The 15793-nt window shown below is 37.7% G+C and overlaps 1 protein-coding gene and 1 long non-coding RNA gene across 4 annotated transcripts in view; one reads left to right on the top strand and one right to left on the bottom strand.

Moving 5' to 3' along the window:
* Positions 1 to 549: 549 nt before the first annotated feature.
* Positions 550 to 15793, top strand: part of zfhx4 (zinc finger homeobox 4) — a 268897-nt gene continuing 253653 nt past the window's right edge. For 2 of the 3 annotated variants that reach the window (XM_059983216.1, XM_059983231.1), the window contains exon 1: positions 550 to 710. The gene's annotated coding sequence lies outside the window, so the exon portion shown is untranslated. Of the gene's footprint in view, positions 711 to 1843; positions 2248 to 2501; positions 2685 to 15793 lie in introns of those variants that run through there. The other variant, XM_059983225.1, reaches the window with a different exon arrangement.
* LOC132401218 (uncharacterized) lies at positions 9033 to 13635 on the bottom strand. Its single transcript, XR_009514528.1, has 4 exons — positions 13290 to 13635; positions 12556 to 12659; positions 12327 to 12455; positions 9033 to 10339 (listed from the first exon to the last, which is right to left on the bottom strand). It is a non-coding gene; the product is annotated as an uncharacterized LOC132401218 (long non-coding RNA).

The raw sequence follows: 15793 nt of genomic DNA on the forward strand, positions 1-15793 counted from the left end.
GTGAGAATGAAATGTGTGCTTGTGTGTGAGAGAGTATTAATGACTCCACAGCTCTAATTATGACCCCACCACAAATACATTTCACCCCCACACCCCCTTTCTCCTGCTAGTGTTAAATCAGAGGACGATTGTTAAACCCTGTGTGTGTGCGCGTGTGTATGTGTGTCTTTGTCTTTGTCCTGATGCGGGAATGTATTATGTTGTGTCCTGTGTCTGTGTATATGTGTATGTCTGTCTGTCTGACATTTTCTCTCTCTGCCCCCTCCCTCCCTCTCCCTCTCTGTGGCTCCGTGTGTGTCTGTGTGTCTGTTGTGGGTCAGGTTGATGACTTTTCCATTATCGCCCACCGTGGCTTCAACTTCAAAGCGTCAAGTCCAATCTTTTGAATGTTGATCACCTCGCTAATTACACCTTCCCGTCGTGCATCGGTAATGAAGACACATGCGCACTCAACTTAATCAGCCATTTTTTACAGGGCAAAATAATTAGCAGAATAAAGATATATCGGATTTTCATTTCCAGTTTCCCTTTTCCGTTTGCGGTCGCAGCGCCGGCGAGAGTGCTCACCCGGGCCGGCCCAAAGGACCCACTTTCTTCTGGCCTGGGATCCTTTTTTTTAATTGTAAAAGCAATCGGGGCCAGTGGATGTGACAATAATTAATGTCATTATACAAAAAATAAAGAAGAAGAGGAGGCTGCGAGGGAAAATAGTAAGTTGCACTTTATTCAGCGGTAAGCCAGTATTATGTCGCAAACCCAAGGAGCCGCGTTATCGATTCGCACTCTTTATCATTGCAGACTTGGCTGGATGTTTCTGTCTCTCTCTCTCTCTCTCTTCTCTCTCTCTCTCTCTCTCTCTCTCTCTCTCTCTCTCTCTCTCTCTCTCTCTCTCTCTCTCTCTCTCTCAAAACATAACAAAAATATTTATATAAACGCGATTTAAATAGGATCTCTCTCTCTCGCTCGCCTCGGAGAGAACGGGTACCTGGTGTTTACACAAGTGCGTTCGTGTGACTTTTGGGACGTGTCGATATACATCAGAGACAGAGCGGGCTGTCAGCTTGCCTCGCCTCCCTGTGAAACTATTTCCAGACATAACTTGCTCATTCTTTTAGGGGGCTGTGAGAAGCAGTTTGTAGTCCGAGAGGGACAGGCAGACAGACAAGAAAAGGTGACGAGCCTGTCCAAGACCCGCACTTTTCTGTCTTCCAGCGCTGAACTGTTCACTTTATTCCTGCCGTCTTCCCAAACAAAAAGAGCAGATTTACAGTAGCAGTTTGAGCAAGCGGCGAGATGGTTATAGTATTAACAAAAACCCGTATAATCTGTACAAAGTAAATGTTGCATTTTTTTTATCCACGGGCCATTCTTTAGGACCCAGTCTTTAATTATAAGCATCTAAACAAAAAGAAAGCATTCGTTTTGGGAGGATCGTGCCCCAGTTTAAACACCAGTCAGTTCTCTTTGTTTTTGTTGTTTTTACCTGGCAGTATGTGAGCCGGCTGCTGGACGGCTGAGCGAGCAGGCAGCTCGGGCGAATTGAACTCCTTCAGCCTGGGTCGGAAGGCAGCCGCCGCAGCAGGTTGTGGGTGTTTATTGCAGGTTGATGCTCTCGGGGTGATGAGAATCATGGTGGTGGTGATGAAGAGCTTGAAGGCAGACACGCTCCCCTGGTCCCTGGATCAGTGTGTGTGTGTGTGTGTGTGTGTGTGTGTGTGTGTGTGTGTGTGTGTGTGTGTGTGTGTGTATGTATGTGTGTGTGTGTGTGTGTGTGTGTTTGTGTGTGTGTATGTGTGTGTGTGTGTGTTTGTGTGTGTGTGTGTGTATGCGAGTGTGTGTGTGTGTCTGTGTGTCTGTGTGTGTGTGTGTGTGTGTGTGTGTGTGTGTGTCTGTGCGAGTGTGTGTATGCGCGTGTCTCTCCTGTGTCTGCCTGCTTCCACTCGCGGCTGCTGCTCTTTCTGTCAAAAGCCGAGCTAAACTCTTCCTCCCCAGTTTGATTCGCACATTATCCGTTTCGACTCATCCCTGTGTGCCTCTAAGTATCTTTTCTAACACAGTTCGGAATTCCAACCAGCTAAATCCGCGCCTCGGCTCCTTTTGCCTTAACTCCGCTGTGTTCTGTGCTTTTTTTGATTATTATTGAAGCTTGTATATAGTAGCCCTGCCTTTTCGTTCGGGGCAGACTTCTGCGATTGGGACACGACAGTGACACGGGGATCGATCGTTTAAACTCAGAGCAAACGCTGGGTATGTAACGCACTCTCTCCCCTTCATCATTCCAGTAGCAACTGTGGGCACCAACTAAAACAAATCCGACACGAAATCTAAGCTAAAAATAGAGCTCCACAAAGAGCATGGGTTTTAGCAACGTCGACTGGAAACGTTTAATTTCCAAGATCCCGGAGAATTATTCGTAATTTTTGATACGAAAAGCTCAATTACCTAAACCTATCACCATCAGAAATAAACACTTTCACTTTTTTCCTCTAATGTCTATAAAGGTCGAAAAGGAATCAAAATACATACAGCGGCTTAGACGGGCGAGTTGATCTGCGATACAATCATTTCTGTACTTCTAAAAGGAACATCCGATGGATTTTGCAGTGGCTGTAAATACTTATCTATATAGACACACGCACATATGGATTATGTATATGAACACAGGGACACGTATAGCGACAGAGGTATTTTGTGCGAATCGGTTTTTGTTTCCCGTCTCTTTTTTTCTTGAACGACGAGACTGAGATTGTTTTTCAGTAACTGAACGGTGCCAAGTGCTAACATTTTAAATTCGTTTTATACACTAATAGATACACTTTGCTTGATACAATATCCCTTTTGTTTTTTTTTTGTCCGAAGTTTATTTAGTCAATGGCCTTAATAAAATCTTTCAGGCCGGTAACAATAGTGGCAAATACAGTAGGTTAACTTATTAAACGTTGTTCATTTTGGATGATTAAGAATGAGATTTGTATAGATTATTATCATGCAGTACTGTCATTGACGTTTGCCGTGTTTCATCCAAAATTAAATAGAACCTTATCCCTCAATTACGCATTTAAGCGTTTTACAAAATGGTGCAAGATACGTCTCTTTTTTCAATAATTTTCTTTAATTTTGTATTGATATTTTTGAAAACCTTATGCAGCAAAATGGCTAATCAAATCAGAGGGGCTGGGTGAATCAGTTCATATATCCTATAATATTCTCTTGGCACTTTAACCATAAGCTAAAACTTACACAGTGAAATTAGATTACCCACAATAACAATATTATAGCCTGCATTGGATGAAAGCAGAACTGAGGTGGCTTTGTTGATTGCAAGGGTTTAATGTTGCATTTCAGAATCTGATGTGGTTTAGTCTCCCTTCCATTAGCTGGAAAAACCCCTGAGGTTTTACAATTATTTCTTAAAGATAATACATTTAACATGGAATTGGTAGGCAGAGGAAAACTCATAAAGGCAAGAAGGAAAGCCCTTAATAACTCTTGAGATTCAGACATGTTCAGCAGTAAGATTGGTTCTGACTTCACCAAGGGTCGACAATGTGTCATTTTCATGAAGCCAAATTGCCCTCACCCTATATGATATTAATGTGCAAATCAATATTTCAGGGATTAAATTTCTCTTCTTCATTTTTTATGGTTTCTACCTCAATAAGTCTCAAGCCTATTAGAAAAGGCTTAGTGATTTAAAATCCTTCAGTGCAGAATGGGTAGTTGCAGCCTTTTATTTTAATCTCTTTCTTTTCCAAAGCTCGAAACACTGACGGTGACCCAAGGAATCTGGTACTCCCTGTCAGCACATGCTCAGTTGTGCCTTTGACCCGTGATTAGTTGAATGCCTGAGAAAGCCAGATTCAGATTATTGGTTGTTGCTTAAAATATTGTGTTAATCACCTAACAATATACATTCTAAATCAATAATTCCACTTTCAGTTTAATGACAGAAGCCCAATTATTTGGTTACCACTGAGGACAAATTATCTGCTAATTTGGTGACAAACCCCTTACTTCTGAAAGTGTAGCATATAGTTTTTTTTAAAAAAAGGCTCTGGCAAAAAGAGAAAAACTCCTCTATAAAAATAATAATCAAGTTACATATTGATATTAGAATGTTAAATTCAAACTTCCGCAACTTAGTTGATAGGCAAAAAATATTTTTAATGTGACACTTTTTCACATTATTAATATTTGCCTTCTATATTCTCCTTGTAACATATTTTTATTACTATAAGTTAACAACAATAAATGTTCATTTGCGTGATAGTGATGTCATCAAATTTATTAAGAATTACCAGTGTATCTGCTGGTCGCTATTGTTTGAGTCAAATCTATAAATAACCTGAATATAATTAGTGACGCTGGGTCTTCATATTTCAATCACCTAGTGAAGTCACGGTGATAGTTTATTGACAAGTAAAAGCTGGCATCATAGTGAAGACACTGTAATGCAATATGAACATGTTAATTTTGAAATATTTCAGTAGATATTGAAACAATCAGCAAACTTAGGTTATGTATAGAAAACAAACATGCTTCCAAAAATATGAACGAAAGTTTTGTAAACTCAAAATATTGGCTAAAACCTAACAGAGGATCATTGTCACTTTTAGAGATATGCTAGCATATTGCAGTTAATATTGCTGTTGTGTCAGTGCACTATTTATTTTCTGGAATTCTGGATAGAATGAATACAATTGTAAAGAGAAAATCATTTGACAAAAATATTGTAGAGTCTAACCTAAGTCTTATTTATTGGATATAACTCTATGTGTGTGTGTGTGTGTTGTAGCTAAGTATACAGTAAACTTGAATGAGAAGCTCTTTATGGCAATGTAGGGAGTGAGTATACGCTGGTGTTGGAATGCAGTTATTGTTTCACTGGTGTAGTCAGTTGTATTCTTACTGCCGCTGGTCTGATGCTGAATGTGCAGGCCTCAACCCAGGAATCAGTGTCAATTTCAAGTGCCCCTGTCTCTCCTTCTCGCAGCTCCTGTCTCTTTCTCTTTTATACATATGAACCTCTCAATTGAAAGGAAGCACACAGTCCGGTTTTTATATCAGAATGTGAGAAAATAGTAAAAGCAAAACTATTTTATGATTGCGAACCATCTGGATGAAGTTCAGATGCAGCTGCACCGACGTTCGTACACTTCAGAACATTTTTTCCAGTCAGTGTAAAACGTTCCTTCCTAAAAATGTGGAGCAGACTCGCTCAATTTAGTCTACAAAAAGAAATGCATATAAGAAAGGACAAAGGCTCCTTAATTCATGCAAGCTGTCCATTTCCCTAAAATTCCTTTCTCTTTTTGCTTTGAAAGGTTATATCCATTTCATATGCTCTGCTGTTTTAAAATGTGTGACTAGAATTATTTTGTACAAATTCAACATAAAGTTTCTTTTATCATTATCAAAAATATTCACAAACTCGATCCCTACTATCAACCAATTACAATTAAGGACTCTTTTTATATAATTTCTTGTTAGTTTTCCAGTAATTTGCAGTTAGGGAGTAGATAATTTTACTGTTTGGGTGTACTGTGGAGTCCACATGCAGAAGTGTAACTGCTTGAATAATTACATAATGAATAATCAACACATGTTAATTATTGTGATACATTGCCTTATACAAGGGAAGCTGTGATCGGAGGTCAGAAATCTTGGCAGGTTGGTACAGTTCACATACCCACAACACCAGCAGCTCTTGTGGGTGGAAAGATAAGAAGCTAGTAGGCTTAACGTATTAAGTGTAGGGCCCTTCCGTTTAAGCCTCGGGGTAACTTCTTTTCTCGTTTAAGTTAAAATCCCTCCTTTTAGGGTTTAAAACTTGGATGGAGTTCAAACTATACAGCGTTTAGGGAAAGTGCATGTGAAAGGTACAACTTTCGTGTAATTAGATCTTAATTATATTAACATATGCAAATTGTTAATTTAGAGGCTTGTTGATTTGGCAGAGATTAGGCAAGCACAATTGCAGTATTGTTCTGGAGAAAATAATAGATTTTGAATTGGGTAGAGGAAACACATAACTAGCTATCTAATTTAACTCATGCCATGGTAAAATTTCATTAGTCACCATGGTAACTGGGTTAATTGTGCTGACTAATGTTCAGGGTTGCAGAGTATCCTAAAAGAAAGCCTTGTTTGCCTAATCCACCTTACAACGACACTTGTTTGTACATGTTTCCTTTGTATAGGAATTTGCATATGCAAACGAATAGTTTTTCTGTCTCATTTGTCATGGTTCTTCATTACCCATGAAGAGCACATTGTTACTTAGCATTTACTGTGCATGGTAAGACAGTGTGGTGTCAGCCAGTCCAGCTACATTCTTTCATAATTTGTTTCTGATTAATAGACCAGTTTCAGGTTCATTCTATTCAGACCTTAGCAAGGAAAGGTCAATTCTGTTGCTGAAAAGGGTTTCCGCAGTAACTAAAACTGTTTTTCTTTGACCAATTAAATCACAGCTTAAAAGCAAGTGTAGCTTTGCATTGTGAAAATACCTTCACTAATAATCTCTCTAGGTTCTGATAACAGAATATGGAAAAGGAAGAGATTCTGCTTTTCCAGAATTAATCCTGTTTTTTTGACAGAAACGTAAACTGATATAATTGCTTTTCAGTTGGAGAAATGGAGGTTTATAGAAGTGTGAAAGCATCGGAAAAGGATTAGCATTACTTTGCATAATGAAAAGTACTGTTGAATGGCAGAGTGTATGGTTGACTGAGTGACTAAGATGAAAGGAAGATGAAAATGCAGGCTCTTTTTTTCACAAATGCTCAGCTCACTCTAAAGATGTATTTGTCCAGGACTTGAGAAAACAAGCATAGTCTCATATTTCAGCAGCTTCATGGAATTCCCTTGGATTCTCTCATCTTGTGAAGTAATATGTATGATAATTGTGAAGCTTGGCCTGATAAACAAAGGTTTGTATACAGGAGAGTTACAAGAGCATGCCAGGCATGTCACAAACCAAATATTGACCAGCTGTGTCAAGGATGTTCAACTATTTTCTTTGAAATTTTTCCCCCAATAAAAGTTACTAATAATATTTCAAAGAAATATGAAGATTGCTTATCACATAAATAAAAGTCTTTTGTAAGTCCATACATTCATTATGCTGTGATTCATTTTAATTGCTTAAATTAAAACTTCTATCAGATATGTCATTGCAAGAAAATAATTTTTTATTGGTTTGCAGCTGTTAATGTGATAATGAAAGATTTTTATTTGTCATTTTGAAAGTGAAGGCACAATGGGTGCTACATTTAAGAACATTAAGTGAGATATTATTGCCCCTTAGTTATTTGTCCTTACTGTTTTTGATAGGCGTCATGTGGATTTAGGATGCAGTACATTTTCAGGCCTCAAACACATGGAGACATAGACGGTCAGCTATTGACCCCTATTGTTTGCTGGCAGTTCACAAAACTTCTGTGTGCACGTAGTTGTCATTTGAATAAAAGTCTTGTCAAGTTAATTTTTAATGTGAAATTACATAAGCCAAAAAAAGGTTCAAGAAACTTACAATATCATAAAGTGAAATCACAACAACTGCATATTGGTACTCTAATTTGTGTATGATTTTTTTAACCAGTAACATGTGATATATTCTATTTCTGTAAGGATTGGCATATTTTATAATTGTGTTAAACACATTTAATAAACTGTCATGTGCTGTAATTGGCACATTTCCAGTCTCTGCAGAATTGAATGACAGGCAGGTTAGTAGCTGGTTACAATTTCCCCCTGTTCTGTAGTATAGAGGAGGAATAGCTAAGTGACTTTAAATTGCTAAAATAATAATTGTAGCACTGTTGAAATAATCCAGTAGGGCTATTGGACAGACTGTACAAACGCAGTTGTAACATTATGAGTGAAACCTCTGTGTTGAAACAGTGCTAATTAGCAACTCGATATGATGAAGCCATAAGTTTTATTTTGATTCACAAAATGCCTTTAAACAATGAAGATAACTCTTCGTTATATTAGTTACTTGTTCCATTTTAGCTATGTAGAATTAAAATCGAAATATTAGAAATCTGCTTCTGTTTTAGAATGATTGTAGTTAAAAAATACAGGAGGAGTTTGAATTTTTTTCATTTCTGATATGTGTAAATTTTATTGGCTTAATAAGTAGTTGGGCACATTGGTATGCTGACAGGAATGAAAACATGGCTGGAACTTGAAATATGCAGGTAATATTAATATATAGTTAGCTTCTGTACAGACTTGTGTAATCCTGATATGTTCATATGGACGAAACTGCTTAAATCATGTTTTCAAACAAAGTTCAAAAGCAAAATAAAGCCCTTTTCAAGCAGAGATAATCACCCTAATCTATTTTGCAACACTTATCTACCATATAAAAATGAGAAAACAGGGTTCTTTTTGAAATAGTGATAAATGTATCAATTCTTTGGATTGACCATTAGACCGTTACAGAGCTGAACAAACAGAGAATACTAAAATTGCAAAATCATTAAATACTAATTGGTGGGGAATATGTCAACTATCCAGAATAAACGGGTACAAAATAAACCATTCAAAAACAGAAATGTCACAGAATTGAGGGTGATCACAATAGTTAAACATTTCCTTTAATTAAAATGCACATATTTCTGAACAATTTTGCTCTAATACTGGGAATACCTAGCTATACATATGCCATATTTTGTAAGGTAGGACTCAGACACCCATAAATAATCCATAATGAAAGATCAAAAATTATAGGAATATCACATTTTTTAACAATTTCGTAATCTGGGATACTGCAAGGAGCAAAGCACTCCAGATAGACTAATCTCTAGATGAATTCTAGTTCGGTAGGAAATGCCCTCCTAAAAATGACACTTTGCATATCCTTCTGAATACTTTTCTGAGAGCATTTGCTCAGCACCATTCACACTTCGTTTATTAGGAACCATTCAAAGTTTAAAATGGCTGGTGTCTTCTTCAGCCATGCAATGTTGTCATTAAGAAATTTCCATTTCAGCTGCAGAAAAGTAAAGGAATAACTCTGTGTGTGTGTGTGTGTGTGTGTGTGTGTGTGTGTGTGTGTGTGTGTGTGTGTGTGTGTGTGTGTGTGTGTGTGTGTGTGTGTGTGTGTGTAAGTAAGAGAGAGTGACTCCATGTAAGAGAACAAAGGCGAGGTAATATCCATTGCAGAGAAAGCAATGGTACATCTTGCTGATGTATTTGTGAAAGGCTTTTCTCTCTAGTAAGATCAGAATGCTGTCAGAAGATACATGGTGTGTATAAATAATATGCCCATATGCTGGCATTGTCTTGAGTAATCAGGCATAATACAAAAAGTTTTGAAAGGTGTTATAAGATTATAAAAATTAAATTATTCCACTGCTGTTGAATGATAAAGTTCGTATGAAATAGATTGGTACAATATTAGAGCTATGTAATTCAATAGAATTTATTAAACGAACAAAAACAAAAAAACAAGTTAGGCAGGATGTATATGCAGAAGCTTATACTTCATGAATCTAATCAGTGCTTCCCTCATTGCTTTATATACTTTCCAGTGAGGCTGCATCAGCTTTTGCTCTAATCACTCCACATGTCTGGAAAAATCTTCTAAATCTTGTCTTGCTCTGTTAGTGACTACACTGCATTTGTACTCCATTGTATAGACGTATCACAATTTTTAGGTTTTCAGTCGGCTATATGTGAATATTGTTCAAATATACAAAAATGCTCTTTAAAAGCCTTAACAAAGAATCACTTAAGTGGCAGAAGTCTTACCTTGACTGTCTATTGTATGTAGCTGACTGAACCTGTAAACTGTAAGGGGAACTTTAAGTGAATTAAATGTTCATATCTCTTCTTGTGAGTGTTGTAGATTTTACAAGGAGGTAGCCTCTTTAAACAGATGAGCATGATATGCAGGTTTTCAATTTGTACGCCCAGCGCATGAAAGGGCGCCATCAGTTACCCGACACGGTAGACAGGGCGTGCTCTGTGTTGGTACAGGTCTTTAGATTTTGAAGTAATATTAAAAAATGGCAAGGGTTTTCTGCTGAAATGAAGCAGGTTGCAAAGCTGGAGTCATTAAACTCTGCCAAGTGTTGCTGGTCCTGTAGGCCTGTTTAAGTGCTTGCTGTCAACAAGCAAATCACAGGGAGCACTTTCTCCAGCTCACCTCGATTTATTCATGAACTAGGCTTCGCATGCCACTTTGCTTTGTCCTTGGCCCAGTAAAAAGGGGCAGGTGCCAATAAGAATGTCGTGAAAAGTTGTCTTCGGAGGCACCAGCTGTAGATTGTACTTCACAGAGGAGGAAGCCAACTTCACTCTTGAAGGTCTTGATTTGACCCTTGTTCTAAAATAAAAGTACATTCTTTTCACCTCCACATCAAGATATTTATATTAAGATGAGCTAATAATCAGTAGATTTTAATTAGGTATGGGTGTCTGATCTGCACATACAAAGTTTAACTGCTTTGTTGTTTAATTGACATTTGCTGTGTAAATATTTGTCAGTGGTATCAAAGATGACTAAAATTTACAAGTTCTCTTTCTCTCAGAAATGAGTATAAAATGCAAGGAACTGTTACAGTAAAAGAGTACAATACTTGTTGATCTTCAACCCCTGTCACCAACACCCCCCCCCCCCCCCCCACCAACCAGCACCACCACCTCCATACTGAAAGCGGGGAGAAATAACAGACAGATATTGGCACGCAGTTTACAGTGGGGCAGAGGTTGAGTACAGTCACTGAAATCCCTTGAGAAGCACTTACTAAGTAGTCTTCTCATATCCTGTCTGATCTAAAGTGGAAGGGTCTAAGCAGATATTCCATATATGTCTAGGTATTATTAGCCAATGAGGATTTTTTTTAAAGGCAACATCAAAAACTCAGCATCTTGGAAAATGATGATACGAGAGCTAATGGGACGGAATCTTTTTGCACATCAGGAAAATGCACTGATGGAAGCTAATGATTTAGTTGTGGATAAAGTAGTCATCTTGTGCAATCTGATCGCAGTCATGAGGTCATTTGTCATGGATGAAGTGAAAATGTCAAGACCAATGAGTCTGTGAGTACCAAAGGGGGGACAAGGGCTTTTGGTGACACTTATGTGCAGTGTGAGGGACCCAGCGTAAATGGAACTCCGGGGAAATGCAGGGTTTGTAAACTTGATATTATATATTCTTAAGATGATAACACTTGATAAAGCAGGACACCAAAGGATAAAGATGGGGTCGTGACATTAGATTTTTGTGATAGCTCAACGGTGGAAATAAATTAAGTATAAAAATACCATATTTCTTTAAAGCGGTTAAACATAAGCTGTGGATTTGCACAGGTGATATCTATTCTCATTTCTCCTGGACTAACCACGGGCATTTAAAAAGATAATTTGGAAAGGGTGGTTTCAGTGGTCTGGTGAATAGTTAGTCTAAATAATCATTTAGCAGAAAGCACAGGACCGGAGTGAAAAACTCCAAAATATTTACATGGCTCAAGTTCATGTATGTTGTGATATTAGGAATACTTGTTTATTAATTGTAACTCCTATATTTATAATATAAATATACAATTCCTTCAGAATAGCCAGAAAATCAACTATCTTTGTCTGAATGGGGGCTGTTTATTGTTATGGCATTACATTTTTTTATTGCTGTAATGAGTTAAAAATAAAATCAGCTGGATCACCCATTTTCTGCTTTTTGTCATGGGTGAATAAGTGGATTATAATTCCAAGAACAAGAAAAATCAAGTTCATGTCCAAATAACAACACTATATTTTCATTAACTACAAACTAAAAGTCATCTTGGTTAAACATGCCATTGTAGTTCCTTAAACCTAAATATGTTTTTTATTAATGATTTAAATATATTGAAAACTATTGCTATTAATCTTAAGTTATTGTATCTGTCCTATTCTAGTGTTTTTCATATCTTTTACATATTCATTCCTTCTTAAAAATAACAGCAAATATTTTGCCAACAATTAAAAATATCATCAGTTTTTTAGGTTTTTCTTGGCTGTACGGTTAAGATTAGATGTCTTAGTGTTCATGCTGTGCTGGTTACTGCCAAATATTGTGTCTGCACTTAAACCTGAAACCTCATCAACATCTTGCTTTAGGTAGTGTCTTGTGGTAAACTTTAACCCTTGTTGCATTGAAGGAGTCTTCAGCTGCTGTTCTCAGTATTCATTCACCTTCATTTTAGTCTGACAGCTCAACTTGTTAATCGCTCTAATAGAAGCAGCACTGAGTGAATAAAGACCACCTTCCTCATTTTCCATTCTTCCACCCCGTCCCGCAAATTATCGGAAATTAAGAGAATTTTGAATACCTTCTAGCTCCTTATCATGCCTAAAAACAGTAATTAAAATTATGGAATTCAATATTATAAGTTGAAACACCGGCCGTTGGCTGTGCAGGCACGAAGGTCCAGCCTGCGATTGACTTCTGCTGTTCCTTGCTGTCAGAAAGGAAGGATAGGTTGAGTTAATAATTGTTGTCTGTTTCTAAAGGAGCCATCGGAAGGCAGCATTCTCCCATTATTGTATATTTCAGCTCACCAGTTAAGAGGATTCCGCTTCGAGTGATGTTGGGATATGAGACTTTCGGTTCAGTTATATATCATGTTCCTCAGAGAAGCAGGCGGACTGAAATATTTCGCAACCTACGAAAAAAATATACCACTGCAAAATCAATTAGTCATTTTTTCTATGTAGCGGACATTGCAGCCAATGGTTGAGAGATTTGATAGCACTGTGAATTTCTAGAAACCTCGGAATGATATGAGAAAAAATGAAACATTCATGTGAAAGGTAACGATTCCTGCGAACGGTTGGTATTCGGAGAACATTGCAAAGAGAGAGTGATTAAAAGTTTTTAAAAAACACTGCTTCATTACGTTACGGAATTTCCGTGGCTTTCTGCGCCGGAATCCGCGGGTTCTGCCAAAGTTGTGGTAGCCTACCGGGAGAAATCCGAACAGGAATTCCAAGGGGAGCGGGTCGCTGGAACGGACGGGGATGAATCTCACCCTCGGTACTTGTGGAGCTGCTGGGGGTAGAAGCCTGTGTGACTCAGGTTAGAGGGGACTGCATCTGCCGGGGCCCCTATTTCTGACCAGGCTGAAGTTGACGGATGTGTGGGATGCTGCATGAGGCCAGGGTCGGGTTCAGTTGTGTGGCTTCACCAGAACAGATGGCAGGTTGGCGCTTCTGACAAGACTTCCACGAGTGTTGGCAACTTGGGAAAAGTACAAGAGGGCGAATGGAATTAGTTTCCATGAAGGGCGTATTACCTTCAGGGAAGGAGAGAAAATCCATGACAGAAAGTAAGCCGAGTCCCTTGAAAATATGCAGGGTGAAACCATGTTGAAATCCAATGCACACGTGAAGAACTTGTTAAAGTGCTTTAAGCATTCAAAACATTGTTACGAAAGCAGTTTAATTTCACCTTGACGTTGGTTGATGTCAAGCTGTTAAATAGTAAGTGCGAACATTTAATCAGCGTGACTTTCGAGGGTGGGGATACATTTAATCATTGACTCCAGTTAATTCTTTGATTCATATTGGCCTCTATATTTTGCAGTAGTACTATTTAATGTATAACCGGTACACAGATGTGAACTATTATTTGAGGGGTTTATTTATGTTTCGTACTTTTAAGTATAACTATCACAAAATCATTTGGGTTCGTACGTCACTTCCTTTTTTATACTTGGTAATTTCAGTTTCAAAATAAATGACACACTCTGCATACTTTTACTGGCTTAAAATCTAAAGAGAAGTGTTATTTATAGACTATTTTGCAGTATTTGTAATGTGTGCTTGCACTTTTAAAACATTCCAGGCATGCTCATTTTCAGGGGGACCTTTAGAATCAGGAATGGGAAGAAGAATGTCTTTGCAGGTTACTCTAAAGCTGTAATTGTGGACAGAGCCCAAATTCTATACAATAGAATAACTTTACTGGTTATTAAAACAAGTTCAGATCCTGAATTCCTGTTACACCTATCTTTCTAGTTGTGGATTTGAGTCCAAGACGTCGCTGATAGCTTTGGAATGCTGGCTGGGGTACCTGGTCTGTGATTACATTTTATGAAGATAATTACAGTAGAACTAGCCTTGAAGCAGGATCTGTTGCAGATCAGCTTTGAACTGTTAACATTCATGATGATTCTGGTGAGGTGGCTCTAGGTTCTTCCTCCACTGGAAAGAAATTGCCTAATAATTATATCAGGATCTGTTATGAACATAAATAACTCTTGAGTGAAAATGTCAAAACCTGCAGTAACTGGAAAGCTGCTCAAATTGGAAGCAGAAGGAGCACAGTTTTCTCACTTACTGCTTACAATGCCCTTCAAAGTGATCCAAGTGGCCTCTCTAGTTTACGAGGGAGTGAAGTAAAGTGAAATTACAGATTCTGATATGAATCTTAAATGCACATGGCATTAATATTTATCCATTAGTTGTTCAGAATAATATACTGGATCCACACCCTTTAACTTGCAGAGGCACCACAGAACTGGGGTTCAGTTGTAAACATGAACCCCAGCATGAATTGCTAACTTTGCATTAAATCCTGATCAGTGTCAATTTTTCTTTTGGTGGAGGGGAAATGAATAATGTTTTCTGCAGATGTTTGTAAAATCTGCTGCAGTTTACACAACCTTTAAGTACTTTCATATTGTATACACCTTGCATTATAATACAAGATGTGATTGACTTGTAGATTAATATTTATTTAGCACAGGGAAATCAAAGGGATTAACCAGTCATCACTTTAAATCTAATCCTTCCTTGCATGGATGAGACAAAGGGAGGGTGATTAATGTACATGGGACTGTTAGACACACAGGAAAATGCTTCCATTTCATCCATACCTACTTCTGCTCTCTGCCACTGCCCCATGTGTAAGACAGACCTGCATCAAGGACTCAGCACTTTCCATTCAGGCCAAGATTTTGATTCCTTCACATGTCAGGCTCAGTCTGGCTACCAACTTTATTGCGTGTTCTGTGTCTCAGATTTCAATACTTAAAACTAAGAAGATTTTTGGGGGACATCGCGAAAGTTCAATTAAAATGATTAATGCTGGAAAGAGAGGAAGCTAAAAAAACCCCACAAAAAACATTTATCTTTTGTTAGGAAAATATATTACACTCTCAAAGTGTAAGTCTTTTTGCAGATTTTTTCTGAGATTTTTAATTCACTGCTAAATGCAAAAAGGAAAATAACTGCCTGAGCTTTCAGTTTTGTGCTGAATATGTATATATTTGCACTTTGTTGAGGAAACACTGGCAAGTTAATAAGAGCAGTGGAACAATTGATCTGTCCAGTCTGCTCTATTACAAATAATATGCTGACTTCATGAAGAGTAAGAAGAAAGGGGGTTTTGTCATGGCAGTGATGGCATAACAGATACTGAACTTCAAACATACGAGTCAAGATGTAGGCAAATTCATGCTGCAAAGGAAATTTATGATGCCACAATTTTTTTACACTGAGGTTTATTGTAGCCTTTTGGATGCGAAGACCTTTTTAATCAGAAATAATCTGACAATAACTCATTGACTTTTTAAAAGTAAAGTGAAGAAAAGCATTGGTTCACCTTTGTAATTTATAAGAATATACAAATAATCAGTTGTCAATGAGTTTGCTTCTGACACACTGAAAAGCTGTAGTTATACTTAGAATTTAATATTGTCATGCCAAGGTTACAAATGTCACATGCTGTCTAAATGTTGCCTAAGAACATCTGGTTTGATAACAAGCCCGATCAATCAAGAGGAAAATAAAATGA

This window comes from Hypanus sabinus, chromosome 1 (assembly GCF_030144855.1).
Source record: "Hypanus sabinus isolate sHypSab1 chromosome 1, sHypSab1.hap1, whole genome shotgun sequence".
In the NCBI taxonomy this organism is placed as follows: domain Eukaryota; kingdom Metazoa; phylum Chordata; class Chondrichthyes; order Myliobatiformes; family Dasyatidae; genus Hypanus; species Hypanus sabinus.